This window comes from Thunnus maccoyii, chromosome 24 (assembly GCF_910596095.1).
Source record: "Thunnus maccoyii chromosome 24, fThuMac1.1, whole genome shotgun sequence".
Lineage (NCBI taxonomy): Eukaryota > Metazoa > Chordata > Actinopteri > Scombriformes > Scombridae > Thunnus > Thunnus maccoyii.
Window position 1 is genome coordinate 12,388,686 of NC_056556.1, and position 10,959 is coordinate 12,399,644.

At 42.0% G+C, this 10,959-nt stretch overlaps 1 long non-coding RNA gene across 1 annotated transcript; it reads left to right on the plus strand.

The window, feature by feature from the left end:
- Nucleotides 1–1,604: 1,604 nt before the first annotated feature.
- Nucleotides 1,605–9,258, plus strand: LOC121892340. The gene is made up of 2 exons (XR_006094385.1): nucleotides 1,605–1,801; nucleotides 8,823–9,258. It is a non-coding gene; the product is annotated as an uncharacterized LOC121892340 (long non-coding RNA).
- Nucleotides 9,259–10,959: the final 1,701 nt, after the last annotated feature.

Sequence of the window (10,959 nt, forward strand, 5' to 3'; positions counted from 1 at the left end):
GAAAGAGAGACAGATTGGAAAGCAAAGTGTGTGAAGAAATAGAGATGAGGGCAAGGGGAGAAATAAAGAGGCAGATCACGGCGTCTGGGGTTGCCCTGGGCTTTAACAGTCTGGATGAAGTCTGCTGGTAAGCACTTGATGTTTCTGTGTTTCTGCGTGCGATGTATGTGCACATACTGCCTGGGTGCCTATTTGTATGCCTGTCTGTGCCTCGTGCTGCCCATGCTTCGCTGTTGAGCCACTGCAGAGAGAGAGATGCCAGGCGTTTTGTCTCCACAGTGCAGCAGGCAGCAGGAGGAGTACAAATCTTCCAGGCTTCCACTGCAGACAACACCATTCAAGACTGTTATCTGTTCAATTAAACAGCAGCGCGGCTCCTCGCTGCAGGATTCATTCAGACTGTGTGTCAGTACTGTATATGTGTGTGTTTGAGGAGGTGTTTAGGGTGGGAATATCACACAGATGAGCGTTTTCAAGTTGTCGCCTGCGAGGAAAAGAAGAGCGATAGTCCCCAGAAACAGTTTGTGTGTGTATGTGTGTGTGCATGAATTGGCGTTTCAGTGTTTTCTGTAAAATGTCAGATTGATGAGATGTAGTAGGAGGGATTGACAGATTGACTGGCAATGTTCCATTACATCCATGCATCCTAAATAAATCACCATATGAGACATTATATATATATATATACATATATATATATATATACACACATATGTATACTGCTTGTGCTGCAGGCAATTGTGAGAGCAACCCTTACACTGTAAAATAAATCACTGTAGAATTCCTAAATATTCTTACAGTAACTCAATCTCAAGTTCAATCACAAGACATGTATCGTATTTCTCGTATCTCCTATGGTATGATAAGCATATCTATAGGGATTTTCTCTTTTTCACAAGCGTATTAGCATTGAATGTTGAATATAATATAACTACAGCTGCAGTCAGTGATGATGCAGTCAGTTTTATAAACAGGGAGGTTTGAGCACTGAACCATCAGATGATCCTCAAGAAGTGAACAACACAGCACGGAACACCATTCATAACCACATTTAAGATTTTTTACATTCTATATGACTTAATATAAGATTTGTCTATAAAACAAACGAGATCAGTCATGTATATGCATTTTTAAACAATGGTGAGACTATAGAAAATGCATAGTCCTGCTGCTTGTTTCTAATTGGCTGAGCTACTGGAAAATAGCCAATACACACACATGCACAACTGCATCACAGTTAATTCAAATACTAATATGTACCAACCAGAGATCAGTGCTCTTTTATCATTTTAGAGATCAAAGATCATACACAAAACACTAAAAAATATTTGAAAGCATACAATATAATAGAATAGAATAAACAAGTCCCCTTAAACTTTGGTGTCCTAATTGATCACATTGATCACGTCACACTATCTTGCCAATCAATTCCTTTAGGCTTGTCTGTCACTAGAAATGTCAGTGGAGGTTCTGCCTTAAATAATAGCCTATTAGATGCAGGATCTAATGAACTGATTTTACGCAACATTGCCTCCGAGCTCCTCTATCACTTTAGACACTTGTGGCTTGTTGTGCTCTAAACTATTCCTTATTCTACACACACACACACACACCCCGGAGGTCCGCGGACCCCAGCTTGTGCACCACTGAGGCAGGCAGCAGCTGAAGAATCCCCCCTTATGATATGGAGGCAACACGCGTTGACGTGTCGCGCTGCGCTTCCGACCACTAGTATCGGTATGCGTCTTCTGCACACACACAACACTCTCATGGGGACATGCGGCCAGCAGACGCAGCCACGGTAAGTGGAGCTAGTTTTCATACGGCACTTTATTTACCAGGAGGGTATAACAACTTTCTTCAGCCTCGGTGTGTCGTTGTTGTTGTTGCCCGTGTCGGAGAAAGGGAAGTTTAACAGACTTTTTCTCGTTCGTCGGCATCATTCCGCCGATTGCAGCCTATCCATGCAGATTGCGCAACGCGGCGTGATCGGACTGAAAAACGTGAAAACAATTCAGTATTGTTGTTTTTATTTAACACTAGTGTCGTTACTAATCGCTCACTTTGGCCAAAGTCCACCGCATCATCTCGGTTATGCTTTGCTTTGACCATGCGGCGCCTCTCCAAGGAGCACATTTCAGTCTCTCCACTTGGTAAAAAGGGGGATTTTCACGCACCAAAACTGTCGTTTTTTTAAACTGAAGCCACATCTGCAGTGTTGTTGAACAATCTGTTGTGTTTTTCTTTTTCTTTTTTTTTCCAACTTTAATGTTTCGCTACTTTGAGGGCCAAGTGTGCTGCTTGGTCCCGTGTGTGTGTGTGGGGGGGCAATGCGCAAAGTGTGTGGTCTCCAAGAGCTCTCCACCCCCGCAGAGACGCACGGTTTTGCGCGCACGCACGCACACATACACACACACACACACACACACACATACACACACACACACACACACACACACACATATACACACAAGCTCCGTCTGTCTGTCACGGTTGGGCATGGATGTCTCTGGGTCTCAGGAATGCGCCCGGCGTTTTCTCTGTATTTTTCACATTAAGCGCAGTTTGGGAAGCCGCTCTCTGAACCGCTGCCACCTCCGTCAAAATCATGCAATAAACCTTGCACTTCCGGTTACACATTTCACAGTAAGAGTTGCACAGGCTTACGCGCTGCAATAGTGACATTCAAAGGATTTTTTTCCAAGTTGTTGTATAGCTTATAATAAGTAAAACCTATTGACAGCATTGGCAGTCTATGTATGCAGTCTACAAGTAACCTACAGTTAAATCAAATGATTTCATGATATATTTTGACATGACAGCATACTGATATGAGAAAAGGCTACTATTTCTGACATGTGTCAGTTTTTATTTTAGTGATTATTTTTATTGTCAGTTTATCTTCACATTTTCTCAATCAAATGATTAATTATTTGATCTATAAAATGTCAGAAAATAGTTCAAAAATGCTGATTACAATTTTCAAAAACCCCATCTTGACTGATCAGTAGTCAAAAACCGAAATATGACGTAGATCCATGAAAAACAACAAATCCTCTCAAGTGAGAAGCTGGAACTGGGGAATATTTGATAGCTGTGCATTAAAAAATGACTTATGTAATTAATGAATCATAAAATTAGTTCAATCAATTTTCTGTCAGACTGAGTGATTTGTCATGAATAGGCAAATGATATTATGTCACCAGTATTGCAATATAATTTTACTATAGTTGCACCAGGAGTTTAAAGGGACAATTCACCCCAAAATCAAAAATAGATATTTTCCTCTTACCTGTAGTGCTCTCACCGCAGAGAAGGAAGCGTGCATCTACTCGTGGCTGGCGGGTGTAGTTCGGTAGAAAGAAAATAGTTCCTACATGAAACCGTCAAGTTCTCCATATGGTTGTTTTTTTTGGGGAGGGGGCACTTTGAGTACCACAAGCTGAATGCCATCCAGTTCCATTGTATTCGAGAGAAGGCAGACATCTCTACCACTGACATCTCCAAAACTCAGCAAATCACACCAAAATGATCTAGATGGATAAATAACACTACAGGTAAGAGGAAAAATATGTATTTTTGATTTTGAGTGACCTGTCCCTTTAATGAAAGTTATATTTATTTTGGATACTGCGTTTCTCAGCTATAATCACAATCATAATTTAAGTTTGTAACATTGAGGGTGCTCTATTTTTAGTTTATTTCAGACTACTTAAGTCCACTTACTTGCAAACTATGACTTTATTTTGGATGCAAATCTCGAGCGGTTTCCGGTTTGTTCCTGTTGAACTGAGGCCAGCTTGACGCTGTAGAGGGAGGGGGGGGTAGCCCCTGCCTGGAGAGGAGAGAGGGGGAAATTCTTGTGTTTTTGGTATGCGATTACCCAGCGGAGAACCCATGACTGAAGGGGAGGAGGAGAAGGAGGAGGACTGGGGTTGAGTTTAGGATACATTCCTCGCCTTCCTCTTTAAGTTAACCACATTATTTGAGCTGCTGACATGTTGCCTCCTCACATGACACCCATAAGCTCCCAGCTGATGCATTAGAAGTGGACAAAGTGGTCAGATGACCTCAGCACTGACAAGTATGAAGTCCCAATAAAATACTATTACGATACCATGAATTAGATCATGGAAATTCATAACTGATCATAAAGAATACTATAAAATACAACAGGATTCATGGCTGGAATGACCTGTTGGGGGGCCCTGGGGCAAAATCCCTACTCTCAAATGAGTTGGGGACTGTACAAAAATGACTGGGGTGGGGAGGGGGGCTGAACCATATGTTTATATGTTTAGAGGTTAACTCTATAAAGAGATAAATTTAACTTTAATATAATTTTGTTAAAACGCAGATTGAAGTAAAGGTGGCTCTCAGCTAGTGAAAAAATTGGGCACTCTTGCACTCCTCAGAGGGATAATCCCTACTAACTATAAAGATCCTCAACTACTGTTTCTCAAAACTGACATATGGGTCTTACTAGCTACTAGGAAATAAAGCCCTGTTACAGAGACATGATTTGATTATCTGCAGATGGTAAAACACACCTTTATGATCTATGACGCAGACAAAAAGCAAGCTTTTGATGTAAATATTTTGCTGTAACTATTCAATTGCTGGCTTTTTTTTTTTTTTTACAGTAAATCTAATAAAAAAGGATGAAATATAAAATTGAGGCATGAAAAAATTAAACAGCCTTCCCTGCTCTCCCAAAAATTCCTCGTCACCTTCCCTTCAGCAAAGAAATAAATAAAAACTCACAACTCTCCCCCTTTTCTGACCCACCACCCCTGCTAATAATTTTTGTACAGTCCCTTAAAAAACCCAATTGAATTTGTCATTCCTATCAATTCTTTTTACTCTTAACAACACAAGCCTGTTAACCCTCAGGTGGTCACACACACACACACAGACATACACGCACACATACATACATACACACACTCACCTCAGCCTATTGTTAACTTCAGAAACAAAGCAACATCACATCTGACATATTAAATGGGGCTTGCCAGATTTGCATAAAACCAGCAGAGCTCTGCCTGTTCTTCAGCATCTCTGTCGAAACTGTAATCGCCCACTTGCTAACGACAATTACTATAATGGACTGATTGTTGGATTATACCACCAAAGTGGTTTTAGCGCACATCTGCATAATTGTTCTTAGCATATACGCGCCTGTGGGCTCCTGGCTGCCATTAGCTGCTACAGAGAAGAGAGTGATTGAAGAGTCTTTCGATGCTTGAAGAACGGCAGCAAATTGTGTGCCGATTGTGTGGGTGTTTTCAGTATGTGTGTGTGCGTGTGTGCTACGTGGAAACGCACTAAGCATTGTTTCATTAAAGATTGTTTTAGGATTAGCTTTGCTATTGAGAAACGCAGGCACAGAGAAGTTCTATGAGTGGACATCATGAAGCAAAGTTCACCTTTAGGGGTCTATTGAGGGGTCCTTGAGCAAGGCACTGAACAAGGAAACGTAGTAAATGATGCAAGCACACCAAGGGCCAATCAGTGACAAGATGCATCATTGCTCCCAGTTGTATCAAAATCATACCTGAACTGTGAACTTTAACGGCAGTGCTTCCGTCGGTCAAAATGTCAAAGTTCTGTTGGAAATTCTTTAGTGACGTCATCACATGTACCTCCAATTAAATATAGATTCTTTTCAATAGCTGATATTCAACTGATTTCAACTTTTGACTTCCAATCATCGACAGGAAATTCAAATTTTTAAAAAAAAAAAGTAAGATGACTTTAAAAAAAACCCTCAGCTTTCTTCAAAAATCAGATCAGTGAAACTGATGTCACATGACCAACAGATGGACAGACACATCCACAGTACATGGGGGACTTAAGCAGCATGAGCCAGATCAACAGCTGAACCCAGCTTTCCAGTTACAGTCCCTGTTTAAACATGCAGCGAAGCTTTTTTTTGGGGGGGGGGGGGGGGACTGTGCAGAGCGGCTCAGAGGAAATCTGTCTGACTCTTTTTCCTCCAGGAAAAAAGTGCTAATGTCTGAAAAGACTGAGTCGACATAGAGGAAGTTTTTGTCTCTGCTGGTGTGTAACGATACCTGACCGAAACCTGCGAGCGTCCAGGGAGGCCGCTGTTACTTCATCTCCTCCTCTTCCTCCTCTCATTGCTCATCTCTTGAAAGCAGGCCAACATCCCACACACACACACACACACACACACACACACACACAAAATCATGCTTCCTCTCACTCTCTCCTTTTCTCTGAACAGCACTCTGTGCTAATTACTCCCCGTTTCCATGGCAACGGGTAGCACCTCTCTTTTGTTATCTTGGATAGCCCCATGGCAAACAAGCCTCGCAAAACACATTATTCGACTGAGGCAACAGTTTATATTGTTGAGTGGATAGATTTTATCTTGCAGCTTGTTGCGTAAATGATCAAGAACGCAAAAATTTAAAACAGGAGCATACTGCAGTGATGTAGGGGAGCAGTAATCGCAGTATATTTGTGATATTCACCATTTTAGGACTTCATAAATGCGTCAGAGCAGGCGCTGTTTATTGAATAGAGATATTTCATCACATTATTGTGAACAAATCTATCTAACTTGTGTGTATGAGTGCCCCCTGCTATAGGCCTGTGCTCAGGATGTCATACATTAGACTGCATATAATTAAATGAGTCACTTTGACACAGTCACACGTTTCTATATATAAACGTGTAAGTCGAAGGGAGGTGGGGGGCGGGTGGGGGGGGGGGTTGAACATTGAAAAGGGTCAGAAAACCTTCAGGGCTGGTAATTACAGGGGGAAGAAACAACACTGGAGTGGATTCAAGGAGTGTGTGTTAGCGCCTTTGAGTCGGACCTGAGAGAGGGACGGAGGGGCAGAGGGAGCGATAGCCTGAGAAAACAAGAAGAGGGAGATTATCACAGTCTGAGTGGCCCTCGGTTCATTACTCATTAAACACACAGGAATGTTCTGTCTCAGGCTGAATGGAGTGAGACTTTAAAGGTTTGAAACTTCAAATTTCAAGGATGAACCAACATGTGAACATTTACAATTCTGCTCATTTAAGAGAGAGATTTCATGATGGAAAAATGCGCTAACTTTGGCTAATAACTGACAATAAATAACATCATTACAGATTCAGTGTCTGAATATGCATAAATATTGGTAATAAACCCATAAAAGCATCAGTTTGTTCTTTTTCTTTAATCCATATTCAAGTGACATAAATTTATTAGTAATTAATATTAATTTTGTCACCTAAAAAAGTGAGTTTATCCGTCCTCTCTGCACGTGGCTTAATACCACAATATCCTCAGTGACCCTGGGTTTTATGAATGGGCAGCAGGAAGCTCTGCCATTGGCTGGGAGCAACAGCCAATCAGGAAGGATCATTTGCAACAGAGGTGGGAGTGGATGAATGGAAGAGTTAACCAGTCAGACATTTTTAGAGGTCAGGGCCCGGTGTGTGTGTGTGTGGGGTGTGTGTGTGTGAGCACATGTTTTTGTTACCTCAAGGGGACCTTTTCCTGTATAAACTCGGGACCAGTCCTCACGGGACCAAAGTCCAGTCCTAATGAGGCATAATGTCATTTCTGAGGTCCTGGTTAGTGGTAAGGTGTGAATTGAGATTAGGTTAAGGTTAGGGTTAGGGTTAGGTTGGTCACAATGAATGGAAGTCAATGCAATGTCCCAACAAGGATAGCTGCACAAACTTGCGTGTATGTGTGTGTGTCTCACACACTGACCTACTTGGTTTATTGCAGGCGTCTATACATAGCTGTGGGAACCGCGGGCAGACAATCGGCCAGGCTAAAATTAGCAGTCAGGGCCACCTGTCTGTTTCTCACAAAGGCGGAAACGCCAGAGCAGGCAGGGCAGAGATGGAGGGAACAGGAAGGAAGGAAAGGGGGGGAAAAGAGGGATGAGGAGGAGGGGGAGGTAGGGAGGGCATTGATCACTCTGCTGGTTCCGTCTCTCATGCTCTTTCTCTCCTTTTTCTCCCCACAGCGACACAGGGAGACATTGTTAGGCGGTCGGGATTTGAGGGGGGGGGGGGTTGGTTGGTGGTCCGGGCCAAGCAGAGTTCACATACCTCTCTGCTGGATCACTGCCAGATTTCACAAAGGATATAGGTGGAAGATATAGGAAGAGGAGTGTTAAGGGGTTACTCTGACTTTTTGGGACTTGAGCCCATTAAACACCTTGTGCAGTAGAACATTGTGTGTGTGTGTTAATGCCAACACACAAGCATACAATAAGTAAAAGTGAGAAACTGGCAAACAGAGGCAAGAAAAAATAAAAAATACCCACATGCTGCTTACATCACCAAGCAAGATTTTGTCTGTTCGCAATCATTTCAGAACCCTTTTGCCACCTGCACACACCCCTCCTCCCCCTCCCCCTCATAACGTATAACACTATTGTCACTGTATCACAAAACTCAAGTTTCCTGCCTTTGTCGTTTCAGGCAGCCAACAGGAAGTCTTCGTCTTCTTAACTGACATTCACATTAAAAACTGGCATCTTGTTTCCTAGAATCACGATTTGTCAGCCCACACTTCGGCTTTCTTCCTGTCTACCTCCGCCTATTCGTGGGCGCAGAGTCAAAATGTTTAGTATTTCAGACACAGCAGCAGAAAATATACTACGCTATACATATCGGTGCTGCTTTATGAACACCAGCTGCTTTCAAATGTTGAATATGAAACTTTGGATACTTAATTTACCATGGGGATGAAGTCTGCCGTCCTGTTGTCCTCTTATCCTGTGAGTACCACAGTCAAACTCCTCATATTAAGTGATCCTCATCTCCATGTCTTTCTTTTCCAGGACTCCGGTCGGGCTTTGAACAGCAGAACGACGCTCCAGGAAAGGTGGTGGAAAGACACTTTCGACTCTGCCAGCGTTCACCCGCTGCGACAGCCCAGTTCAGACGGCAATCTCGGTTTCAGCGTAGGAACTGATTGACTGCGCGGCTCTGCAAAGCAGAGAGTGAGATGTAGAGGAAAAATGGCAGAATTTAGCTTCTTTCCCACATGCACCCTAACCTGTAAATGTTTTATTTCAATCAGTCAATTGTTACATATTTGCTTCTTTAGATGAAATCACCTGTATCTTCCTTTAAAAGTGGTTTAAAATTTTGTGTATTTGTTATAACAGTCCAGCTGAAACCATGCTACTGCTCAACATGTAGTTATAAAATCCATCATCTAACCTTTTTTTTTTACATCTACTCCTTCTCCCTCATTAAAAATTCCAGAATTGATGAATATGTAAATATATTTCATCTCAGAAGTTTAACTGCTGGACACAAGATGTCTCCTACTTCACTGTGAAGTCCATTCTCAGTGTTTGTGCACTGGAGGCTTTAATTTTCCACATCACACTTGTATAAGTTGTTAACTGGACCAAGATTGGCCTCCAAACTATTTGTGATGTCACAAATCATGCTCGTATGCCCACCCCTTAAAATTGGATTTTTAATGAGCTCAGAGAAACTTTCCACTTTCAGCAGATGAAAGTGAGAACAAACTCTACACATACATCATTCTGCACAGTGAAGTTCAAACATCCAAACTGTAGGAACAAGAAGTAAGTAAGCTTTGTTTTATGTGAATAATTAAAAAAAAAAAAACATGAAGAGGTACAATCAGAAAATCAGATCAAAGGGAAGTTTGAACAGCAAACAGTTTTGTAGAGCAAAAAACGCACCTTCCTGTCAAACATTTTGCAATCACTGGCTCCTGCAGTGATAGGACCAACTCACCTCTCTGCAGTAGTTATGTCCTGTTGCATCAGACACCAAAAAACTACATCCTCAACCAGATAATTGAAGCTACAATCTTGCAGAAGGTGCGATAAGGGTTTAATAGGTCCTGCAGAGCCGGTACACTGCTGAAGCATCTGAGTCCAGCACCTTTTCAAACACAGGAAATGAGTATTTTTAGGTGAAAGTGCAAGTGGGAAAATTGATTCTGTCCCTGTATTGTCGGTGATGCCTACTTTATTTTCAAGAATGTCCTTGTTTGAAGTTGTTAAATTTTTGGAGGATGTTTTGTATCAGAGCTGTATTACTGAGTGTACCTGCTACAGAGCACGTTTCCTTACAAACTGTAGTCACGTCCTCACCTGCGTCTTGTCAGCAGTGGCCAACATTGGTGACACCACGGATATCCAGGGAACCTGCTTGTTTGTCATGTTTCCGTGTTTCTTCCTCAGCATGACGTTGTTTTCCTCCTCCTCATTTCCTGCCTTGGCTGAAATGTGGGAGCTGGGCGGCCATTTTGGCTCCAAATGGAGCCTCAGAGCTACAGGGCATGCAGCGGTTGCTCAGTAGTCAGTGTAGATCCTGTGGGGCTGGCAGCAGCTACATCTGGCTACTGGGTCTCTGCCGACAGCCATATTCCTCAGGATATATAATGATGACACACGGGTATAATGTATAATACTGTATAATATTAACAACTTTCTAATGTACAAACTTGGAATTCCTTTCTTAATAAGATTAGTGTTATTTTCTACTCCTTTCACCCCCAAGAAATATCTCTGTACAGTTCATACCCTCCTTGTGATCTTTTCTGCCATGCGGTTTTTACATTTCAAAGAAAGCTCTTGGATGCTCACCCACTGTGAAGGAAAAAAAAAAGTGGAGCTAATCCCAGACTGCATGGGTACTCTGAAGACAAATGTAGTTTTACTTTCTTGTGACAAAAATGACATTTCCATCTTGAGAAACTGGGTACATTCTGGACCTGGCATACAGTGTAGGATTCTGTGTGTGTCAGTCTACAGCTACATTGTCTGCTGGGTTTCAGACTATACTCATACACATCAATATTTACATTTTACAGCTGTTTCTATATTGTTTTTTTTTTTACTTTAGGTATTAACTGTAAATCTATTTACTGGAAATGATGAATTTGTAAAAGGAGTATTGTGGTATGTTGGAGGAAGCAACACCGATGGA